The sequence below is a fragment of the Chinchilla lanigera genome, unplaced genomic scaffold (genome assembly GCF_000276665.1).
Source record: "Chinchilla lanigera isolate Chin_1 unplaced genomic scaffold, ChiLan1.0 scaffold00071, whole genome shotgun sequence".
Taxonomy (NCBI): domain Eukaryota; kingdom Metazoa; phylum Chordata; class Mammalia; order Rodentia; family Chinchillidae; genus Chinchilla; species Chinchilla lanigera.
The window spans coordinates 12,912,193-12,921,762 of NW_004955472.1; the positions used below are offsets into that span (position 1 = coordinate 12,912,193).

The following is a 9,570-nucleotide window of genomic DNA, read 5'->3' on the forward strand; positions in this document are numbered from 1 at the left end:
AGATTTAGGGAGCGCGTATTCAGTCTGCGGAAACTGGACAGGAAATCTAGGCCAGCATATCTCTCAGGCCAAGGAACCACCTAGAGCACCAAATGTCAAAGACCAAGATTAAGAGGTGAGAAATGGCTTCCCCCAAGTCTTGCCGCCCCCCACTTGTTGAAAGGAGCTTGCATGTGCCTTCAGGCCAGCTAGGGAATCACAGAACTCACTCCGGTACAGATCCATCTGCTCATGGCATCAGTGATGCTCTGTCCTACCTTCCCTGCTCGCTCGGTGTGGGTAAGGTTTGGAGCCCTGGCTTGGAGAACTGGGAAATTTTCTGCTACTTTATTAAACAGCCACAAAGGATACCCCCTCCGGTATGCCCAAAGGACAGAACCAATTTCAACTTACCTTGGAGAAGATGGAATACTAGCCAAATCCAGATGACAGAAGCTACCTGTTTCTTCCTACCAGATTTGCGGCAGGTCTTCCACCTCTTCAGCACAGGGAACAACCTTGTTGCTTGGGTTGAGGTGGCTCCTGATGAGCTCCTTGCCAAGCCTGCTTAGTGCATGGACCAAGTACAGGTGAAGAATAACAGAAATGCCCTTTTGTCCCTCCTTGGGAATTGCTTTGCATTAGAATTTCCAAGGAATCACCTGCGATCTGAAGGAAAAAGATACACAGGAGGGGTGTTCAGAGGGGAAATTAAGTATCCTTCCTCCTCATTAACAGCCCTCCAGGATAAGACAGCAAGAAGAAAGCTGTACTCATAACACCCTCTAACCGATAACATCACTGCTTGCTAAGCCAGAAAGGCCATCTCAATTCAGATTTTGTAGATTTTGTAGCTAAAACGGCATCTGAAATCAAATCATGTGATGTTTTAAAATATTTACCTATACTATGAGTCACTAAGAACAATGTAGAAAGAACATGGTTTATTTTCTTATATAGTATTATGATTGGCGGTTTCTATTTATATGTTAAAAATCGTGAGGGATACTTGCAGTCTTCAAAATTTGGAATTTTATTCTCTATAGTAGTCTTTAACGTGATATTTTCAAGTTAAGTTAACATTCACTCCAGGAACAGATAAACAAAAACAGTAATTAGAACTCCCTGTAAATTTATATTTTTCCATTGGTTAAGCTCGATGCGGGAATTCATGATCAGATCAGTTGTTTGGTCCACTTGCTGGATTTCAAGGATTTGAGTATTGTGTATTTTGTGACCTTGCCATCCTTAACACGTAACTCCAAGTTTGTCCTGATGCTTGAGTCTAATCGAGTGAATCACGTGGAGATATTTTCACTGGCCAAGACGATATGGAAAAATAACTTCCACCCATATTTAATATTTAACATGTATTCTCATTTGATACCTCAGTTCAAAGAAATTGGAAAAGATTTCTATTTGGGTGATTCATGGCAAAGACAGTTCTTTAAATGAGAATAGTCTTCATTTACACACTATTTGTATGAATGCTATTTTTAATAGGACAAATAACCAATTTTCTTCCAGCACACATTTTATAAAATAATTCTGCCCTAAACTCCAATTCCTAGGAAATATTTCATTTGTTCAAGTTTGCAGTTTTATCAACCTGTTGCCTTTGGGAATCAACTTCAGGTAACTCTCAGAAGCGTAGTTAAAGGTTTGACAGGGCTACAAGTTTGGAGAAAACGTTTTGTAAAGTATTATCCTTAGCACCTGAGATGAAAAAAGTATGATTAGGTGACCTCTTGCAGTTCTTTAAGGATTACTGACACAAAAGAGGATGATGAGTCATTTCTAATCTGGTTTTGTTTTTCATTCTACAATTCTAAGTAAAACAATAGAAATTTGAAGAACAAGCTCTCAAAATCAAATGTTTGGTCTCTTTTTTCAAGTGCTAAACACAATCTTGCATTAAAACGTTTCCTTGAAAAGTCTTGAAAAATGTAATAAGTATCTTTAGCTCTACTGCCCACTCCATTCATGTGTCCACTTTTTATTGGTGTTCTTTCTTTGCACTACTTAACTCCAATTACTCAGTTTCAAGTCTGTGCTCATTTTTGCCAGATTACTTTCCACCTTTGCAAAAGTATTTTCCCCCAAACCTTCTGCTTTACCTTTTTCATGATATTGCCCATTCTTAGGTCCAGTTCCTCAAAGTAAATCAGTTTACTCAACCCAACCCTACCAGCTTACAAAAAGCCCCATGAAATTGACAATGCAAATGACCAGACTTTGTCTTCATTCTGCAACGTGCTGGACTCTCTTCTTTTCTCTAGAACTGCTTCAGTGTTTCTACCTGCCATCCTTAGAGTGAGCTCTTACGGCTATCAGCTCTAAGCCTGGGCTCCTTCGATTTGTTTGGATTTAGGTCTTTGATTTTGTTGTGATTTAGACCATGCCCCAAACGTTTTACAAAGGTATTCCAATTTATAAAGACACGTGCTAAAGAAGATGAAAACTATAATACAGAAGTCATTAAAATGGGCCAGCTTAGTAACTAAGTAACAGGCCTGTCTTAAGCAAATGAGGCTTTCAAGTGGAGGAAAGTACTCAAAAGTAGTTTTTGTTTTGTAAAAATTAGCTATGGTTAGACTATGAAGATTCTTTAGGATATCTGAATTCTAATGTAAGTTTTTTCTTCTGTTGATCCTTTTTCCTCAACTAGTCTTGAATTTAAACTTTCATCTAGCAGCTAAACAAGTTAAAAATCATTTTCTCATGTGAAACAAAATTCATAGCTTTTACACTAACAATATTGCAGTTTTGAAAGATATCTCAAGATTTCTTTATAAAGAAATATCTTTAAAAATTTATAAACTTTCATATAATGTGGTTCATGATAATTTATATCAATCATATGCAATAATCAAAATCACTAAATTATAAGTGAATTATATAATTTAGAAGAGAAATTGAACTTCCTTCAGAAATGAATTATACTAAAAGGGTACTTTTATGAAGTTATTAATTAGTAAGAACTTTTAAATTTAACATGTTGCTATTTAAAATTTTTTATTCTTAACATTGTACTTAATTCAAGTAACTTCACTTCCTTTTAATGTGTGAATTATAGAATAGATTTTGTTCATAAATATATTATGCTTTATCCTCTGTCACTGAATTTTAATCAAGGATTTAATTAGGTAAATATCTAAAAAGGCCCTAATCACATGGGAAGTATAGGCAATGACGAAAACAGAATCTTGCAAAACCCTACTCAAACTCAAAATAGAGAATGCAAAAAGAAAAGGAAAGACAGAATTAGAAAACAAGGTTAGGGTATTCAGAAAATGGAACCTCATGTGTTCCCTATTTAAGCTGTTTGAACAAACCAAGATCTTCAGAGAACCCAGAGATCAAGTTTCAGGATCACCCATCTCAGCCAGGGCAGAAGCACCTGCAAATTTCCCAGTGCCCTTGCCCTTTGCTTCTCCGGTGGCCCAGGTGATGCTCATCTTCAGGCCAACCTTCTCTCTGCGCTGTGGCCTGCTTCAGACATACAGCCAGGGGAACACGAGGGCCTTGATTCTCCCGAGACAAATGAGAAGAATCTCCACTCTCTCCTGCCTGAAGGACAGACAGGACTTTGCCTTCCGTCAGCAGGAATTTGATGGCAAGCAGATTCAGAAGGCTCAGGCTCTCTCCATCCTCCATGAGATAACCAGGCAGACCTTTAACCTCTTCAGCAGAGAGGACTCATCTGCTGCCTGGGACAAGAGCCTGCTGGACATCTTGTGCACTGTCCTCCACTAGCAGCTGAATGACCTGCAGGCCTGCCTCCAGAAGGCAGAGCTGGAAGAGGCTCCCCTTATGCATGAGGATTCCAGAGTGGCTGTGAGGAACTACTTCTACAGGATTGCTCTCTACCTGAAGGAGAAGAGATACAGTCCTTGTGCCTGCAAGGCTGCCGGAGCAGAAATCATGAAGTCCTTCTCTTCTTTGGTAACATTAGAAGAATGCTTACAAGTGAAGAATGAGACCTGGTCCAACATAAAAATGATTCTCATTGACTATTCATAGTATCACACATCCACAGCTTCTGCTATTTTGAAGACACTGATTTATTCAGTAATTGTTATATAAACTCAACATGTTTGTCAGATGCTTTCAGCTTTAAGCAAAATCATATATGTCTTAGTTACCTTCCCATCAACAAGACACAATACAGCTTAAAGGAGGTGAGTTTTATTTTGGCTCACAGTTACAATCCATGGTAGGTTGGTTCAAGGCAAAATTTGTAACAGCATGGCCAAGGGGCATAGCTAAAGAAAAGCTCTGTATGTCATGGGGTCCAGAAAACAGGAGCAGCCAAGGAGGGAGACCCAGTGACCCACCTCCAAGCAGGCCCCACTTCCTAACAGCATGCCAACTGTAGTGGCAACATGATGCAAAACCTTCCAAAAGCCCTTCCTCTGAACACATACTCCACTTGAGGGACACTTGATATCCAAACCATAACAATATTCTTTACAGATGATTATGCTGTGTTAGAGACCCCTTGCAGGAGATCCCAATCTCCTGCAAGGTGTTACAGCACATGGTAAAAAGAAAGAGCAAGAGACAAAAATGGCGATGAACAGGGAACTGAGATGATCAGTTGTTCAGGGAGAACAAAAGGTCACAAGGCAGTCTGAATCTCCGTATTCAACGATCACATTTGCATTGAGGAAAATGGTGAGGGGATTGCAGCTGGATGTGCCAGACAAGTGGCTAGGCAGGCGAAAGCTTGTAAGAGGGAATAAATCATTCCTGGGAAAGAGACTGAACAGCCAGATTCAGGTTGTGGTTAACAAGTATCCTGCTTTGTAGCCAGTTCTGGGAAGGAATTTTCTCTAGAGTCACACAGGCTCAGGAGAACCATTATCTCCTATGTTAGCCCTGCAGTCTCACAACCTGCCTCTCTGGGAGCAACATACAGCTTCAGCCAGACTCACTAATTAAACTAAAAGCCAATTTAGGGAAGTCATCTCTATTCAGCCTATGCTGCTTGCTAATAAACGGGATCACATTTGGGCCTGGGGGAGGGCAACGTGGCAGTCTTCCACAATGCCGATATATCTATTTATCTACTTAAAGGTGTATTAAACTATATATAAGATCTAAATTATTTTTGTTCAAATTATCTGATATGCATCTTTGCCCTGTAGCACACAAAACAAAATGGGTGCCTTATGTCTCCATTTATTTTGCTTACTTCATTAAAATTTAATACAGAAAATTTCTTGTATGCATTTATTCTTTTTTTTTTAAAAAAAAGCAATCCTGAGCATGCAAGCTGTTTTACAAAGAGTGGTAGAAGTAATTGACCCATAAATGTTACACTTAAGTTATAAAGAAAAATTCATTTAATCTAAGTCAGGTTGTATGTTGCTCTCAGGTTTTAGAGTCCCACATAACAAAAGTAGTTCATGCTTTTTTGCATCCTTCAATTTTACAGAAAACAAAAAATAAAAATAAAATACTATGAATCAATGTTCCTTTCTTTAGATGCTACCATTAGAAGAAGGAAAAACAATGAAATTCCCTCAGAAGATGGTAGACAGAGGCACTGTTAGGTTATAAGTTGAAGGCAGAGGTACCCTCTAAATATTGACTAATAATCATGTAAGTGCAAATGTCCATTGCAAGGGAGACTCCTGAGTTTACAATGTGGAAGAACAGCCACGAATGGAGGTTCACATGTGGCCACAGAAAGTTCAGCAATGGACATTGTCATGTAAGGACAGAGTGTAAAGGAAAAAAAAAGAAGACAAAGACTTCCTAAAGAAGTTCTATCTTTTAAGGAAAGTGAGAGAACAACCATAAAGGAAATAGGTGAACGAGCCATATATTAGAAGGAAAGGAAGTGAGAATGCTCACAAAAGTACACTGAAAAAAAATTTTGTTTAGAAAAGGAATCTGAGTTAATAGAAAATGCACACTGAAACTCTCGGCCACACTGTGAAAGTACAGGATGACGACAATCTTACTAACAGGTGGTTTGATAGAAGAAATCCGCTGAATCTGCACTGGAGTAGGTCAAGAGGTGAACAAAGGAGGCAAGTTAGTGATAACACACACAAAATAATTCTGAGATTACAGTAGAACAGAGAAGTAGTTTGGGATGGGAAAAAAGAAACTGGATTATCTTTTCCCTCCACAGTGTTCTCTGTCCAGATGGATCCTCTGGGTAAGATTTATTACCAAACTCTTTTCGTATGCTTAAGATTTCATGCACTTCAATTATGAATATTTATCCTATGAATATTTCTGTCCAGATGGATCCTCTGGGTAAGATTTATTACCAAACTCTTTTCATATGCTTAAGATTTCATGCACTTCAATTATGATAGATTTAGTTACAGGTATGGCTTACTGTTATTTTGCTTAGTATTATGTGGAACATATGTAGAATGTATTCTAGATTGAAACCATCCCTGCAGTAGAAAGATAGTTGGAACTGAGAACTCTAGGTGAAACTGTATGAAGAGAATTTAGAAGCAGAAAGGACACTGGAGGAGACAGAAGGTGAATAAGAGAACAGAAGAAAGCAGATTGTCTTTCCCTTAAGAGTGAGGCACTTTCTTTTCACCTTCTCATAGTCACACTTTCATTTGTTTTCCCTTTCATTTACTGCACTCAAATGCAAGGGCAGCTTTTTGGGAATGTTAAATAAAAAAGGGAAAAATAATGCATTAAAAGTTATTGAAAATTGGGTTTGAGGGCTTTTTGTTTTCACTTTTACTGTGGTATTTCTGTTCAGACCGCAGGATGAAAAAGGAAGTACAGCACTTCCTAAGCAGCAAGAAAACCCCTTTGTCTTGGTTATTTTTGTCTCTTTGCTGGGACAAAATACCTGATGCCCAAAATTAAGGAAGAAAAGGTTTACTTTGCTTACAGTTTGTGGAGGTTTCAGTCCATACTGGGCAGGTTACAAGGCAGAGTGGCACATGACAGAAGGCTACAGCTCATGGGGGCAGAACACGGCAAAAGCAACAAGCACACAAGGGAGGAATGGTCGCAAGCAGCCTCTTCCTCTCCCTTACATATGCAAACTATCCACCCCAGGGGTGGGTGTAGCTCTCACACCCATAATCAATCAAACTCTAAAAGCCTGCCCCATGACCGCATGAGGCTTTGGGGGGACACACAGACACAAACCATAGCACCCTTGCTCACAAAAATATTCAAATAAAAACTGTATAAAACTTGAAGTCTCTGAAATCTTTTAAAAAAAAAAAACCAGTCTAATTTAATTTATCATCGTATCTTGGGATCTGTGACCCACATTATCTCTCTGAAGTGAAGAACAGTGAACCAAGAAGGCCAACTGAAATGCTGCCATCTTAGAGAGAGGTCCGTGTATAGCTGAGAGAAGTCAGAAACTTGAAGTGACAAAAAGGAAGAGATCTGGAAAAGTGTGTGGGTTGATTTTTCTATGCACGTATTTCCCATTTTAGCAAAGTATTTATTTCTACATGAGGTTTATATTACTGTTCCTGAAAAATTATATGAACATATTAACTTTAGTCAATTTAATTTGTAATTCTGCTTAGGATATTTATTTACATATGACATATTTACTTATAACCATACATTATAATAGTTTCCAAACAAGTAAGCTCCTCGGACTTTTATAATGTGTTAGGCAGAAACAGACAACAAAGTCCGTATTTCAGGAAGAGACCTGGTTACCACTGAGGATATAATGATTTCTGGAATCATTTGCTCAGTAACTCACTTAACTGATGCAACTGCCTCTAGTATCCCATAGAACCTTAGAACATATTTTATTTCTGTAACAACAGTATATGGTAAGAATTGTTTTGTCCTACTCCTTGTAATTTTGATGTTAGGGTGAATATTATGATCTCAAATGTATCCAAACAAACAGCTGACATGGCCACAAAGACTGACGCATTCTCCTTTTAAAAGAACACAGGAAATTGAATCAATAATTCCCTTACTTAACACTCAAAAACGAAAAACAAGGGAATAAAAAAAGATGAAATTCACGAAAAATACAACATGAATCATGTAAATCCAGAGGCAAAATGGGTTTGTGTTTAATTCCAGACTGAAAGGATGTTTAAAAATTAAGAGCTCAAATTAGACTAGAATTCCAGAATACACCATTTACTAATTTGGAAGGAAGGTTAAAATTCTGTTCTGGGGAATGTCAGTGAAGACAATGAAAAGCGGTGACCTCCTACATGTGCTTAAGTCCTTGGAGGCAACAACACCTATTTTTGTTTTCAGCGATAAGAGTGAAGGAAAAGTCCCCCAAAGGAGGTTCCCGTGCTCTCAAATTTAAAAAAAAAAATGTGCGACGCTCATTGGGTCAGGAGACCTGAGCAAACTGTCAGTTCTCCTTTGAAACAGTGAGTCTGGAAAACGTCGAGTTTACTTCTTCAAGCTAAAAAGCCACACCTTATCGAATTCATCCGATCACGAAGGAAAAAAGACTAGCGACCGCACGCCGTCGCGGACCCCGCTCCCCGCCTCGGCGCGCCCTCGCCCGCACCCTCGCTCCCGCAGCCCGGCGGCCGCGCCCCCTTCCCCAGGCCGCCGCCCGCGCGCCCCCTCGCGGCCTCCGGCTGAAGCGCGGAGCTCACAGCGACCCGAGCTCTCTTTGGAGGGCAGCAGGATCGCTCTGCTCCAGCCCTGCCTGCTCACTTGGCTGCAGCTCGCCTTGGGGCTGGGGCCTGGAAAACAGGGAAACTTTTCTGCTCCTATGGCACCTGCAAAGGATTCCGTCTCAGAAATGCCTACACGACAGAACCGACTTCAAATTTCCTTGGAAAAAAGGCAATACTTTTGTCTCTATCAAGAAGGCACAAGCCACCTGTGCCACTCTCAGCGGCTCCAGCAGATCTCCCACCTCTCAGCACCGAGGACAACCTTGCTGCTGGGGCTGAGGTGCTCGGTGAGCGACTTCTCGCGAGGCTTGCTCAGGGGTGGGACCCCTGGAAGCTGACACAGGCAGAAACCCGGTTTTTCCCTCCCTGGGCTTTGCTGTCCTGAAGAAGTTGCGAGGAATCAGCTGTGCTCTGAAGAAAAAAGGAATACAGCGCCTGTACGTGGGAAGTTGTCAGAGAGCACATTAATCAATCCTCACTCATCAGCAGTTCTCATGAAAAATTAGCAAAAAGCAAATTTTATTCTGGACTCTGGCCCTGCCGTCACCATTTCGTAAGCCCACAAGGCAGTCTCAGCTCAGGGTTTTGTTGCAGCTGAAAATATCAGAAATCAAATCATGACGTTATTTTTATCATGTACTGTGCATTATTCATTAGGAATAAAAATCGATATAGAAAGAACATCCTTTGTTTTCTATAAATAATGTTACAACTTATGTTTTATATGTTGAAATTCTTGAAGGGTAGCTGAAGTTTCTAATGTTTGATATTTCTGTAAGAAAGGTTGTTCAATGTGACAAACGTTTTAAAAGACATTTGACAGTTAAATTGGTGGATTTTGAAAAAAACTCCCAGTAATTAGAACACAGTGCGAATTTATCTTTCTCTTGCATTAGAGCTCAGTGCATGAATTCCTGACGAGATCAGCGGTTGTTTGACCTGCCGCCTTCACACCCGAGATTCCGGGACC

General features: G+C 39.9%; 1 pseudogene; it reads left to right on the plus strand.

The window, feature by feature from the left end:
- Positions 1–3,168: 3,168 nt before the first annotated feature.
- Positions 3,169–4,002, plus strand: LOC102021335 (annotated as a pseudogene).
- The last annotated feature ends 5,568 nt before the right edge of the window (positions 4,003–9,570 follow it).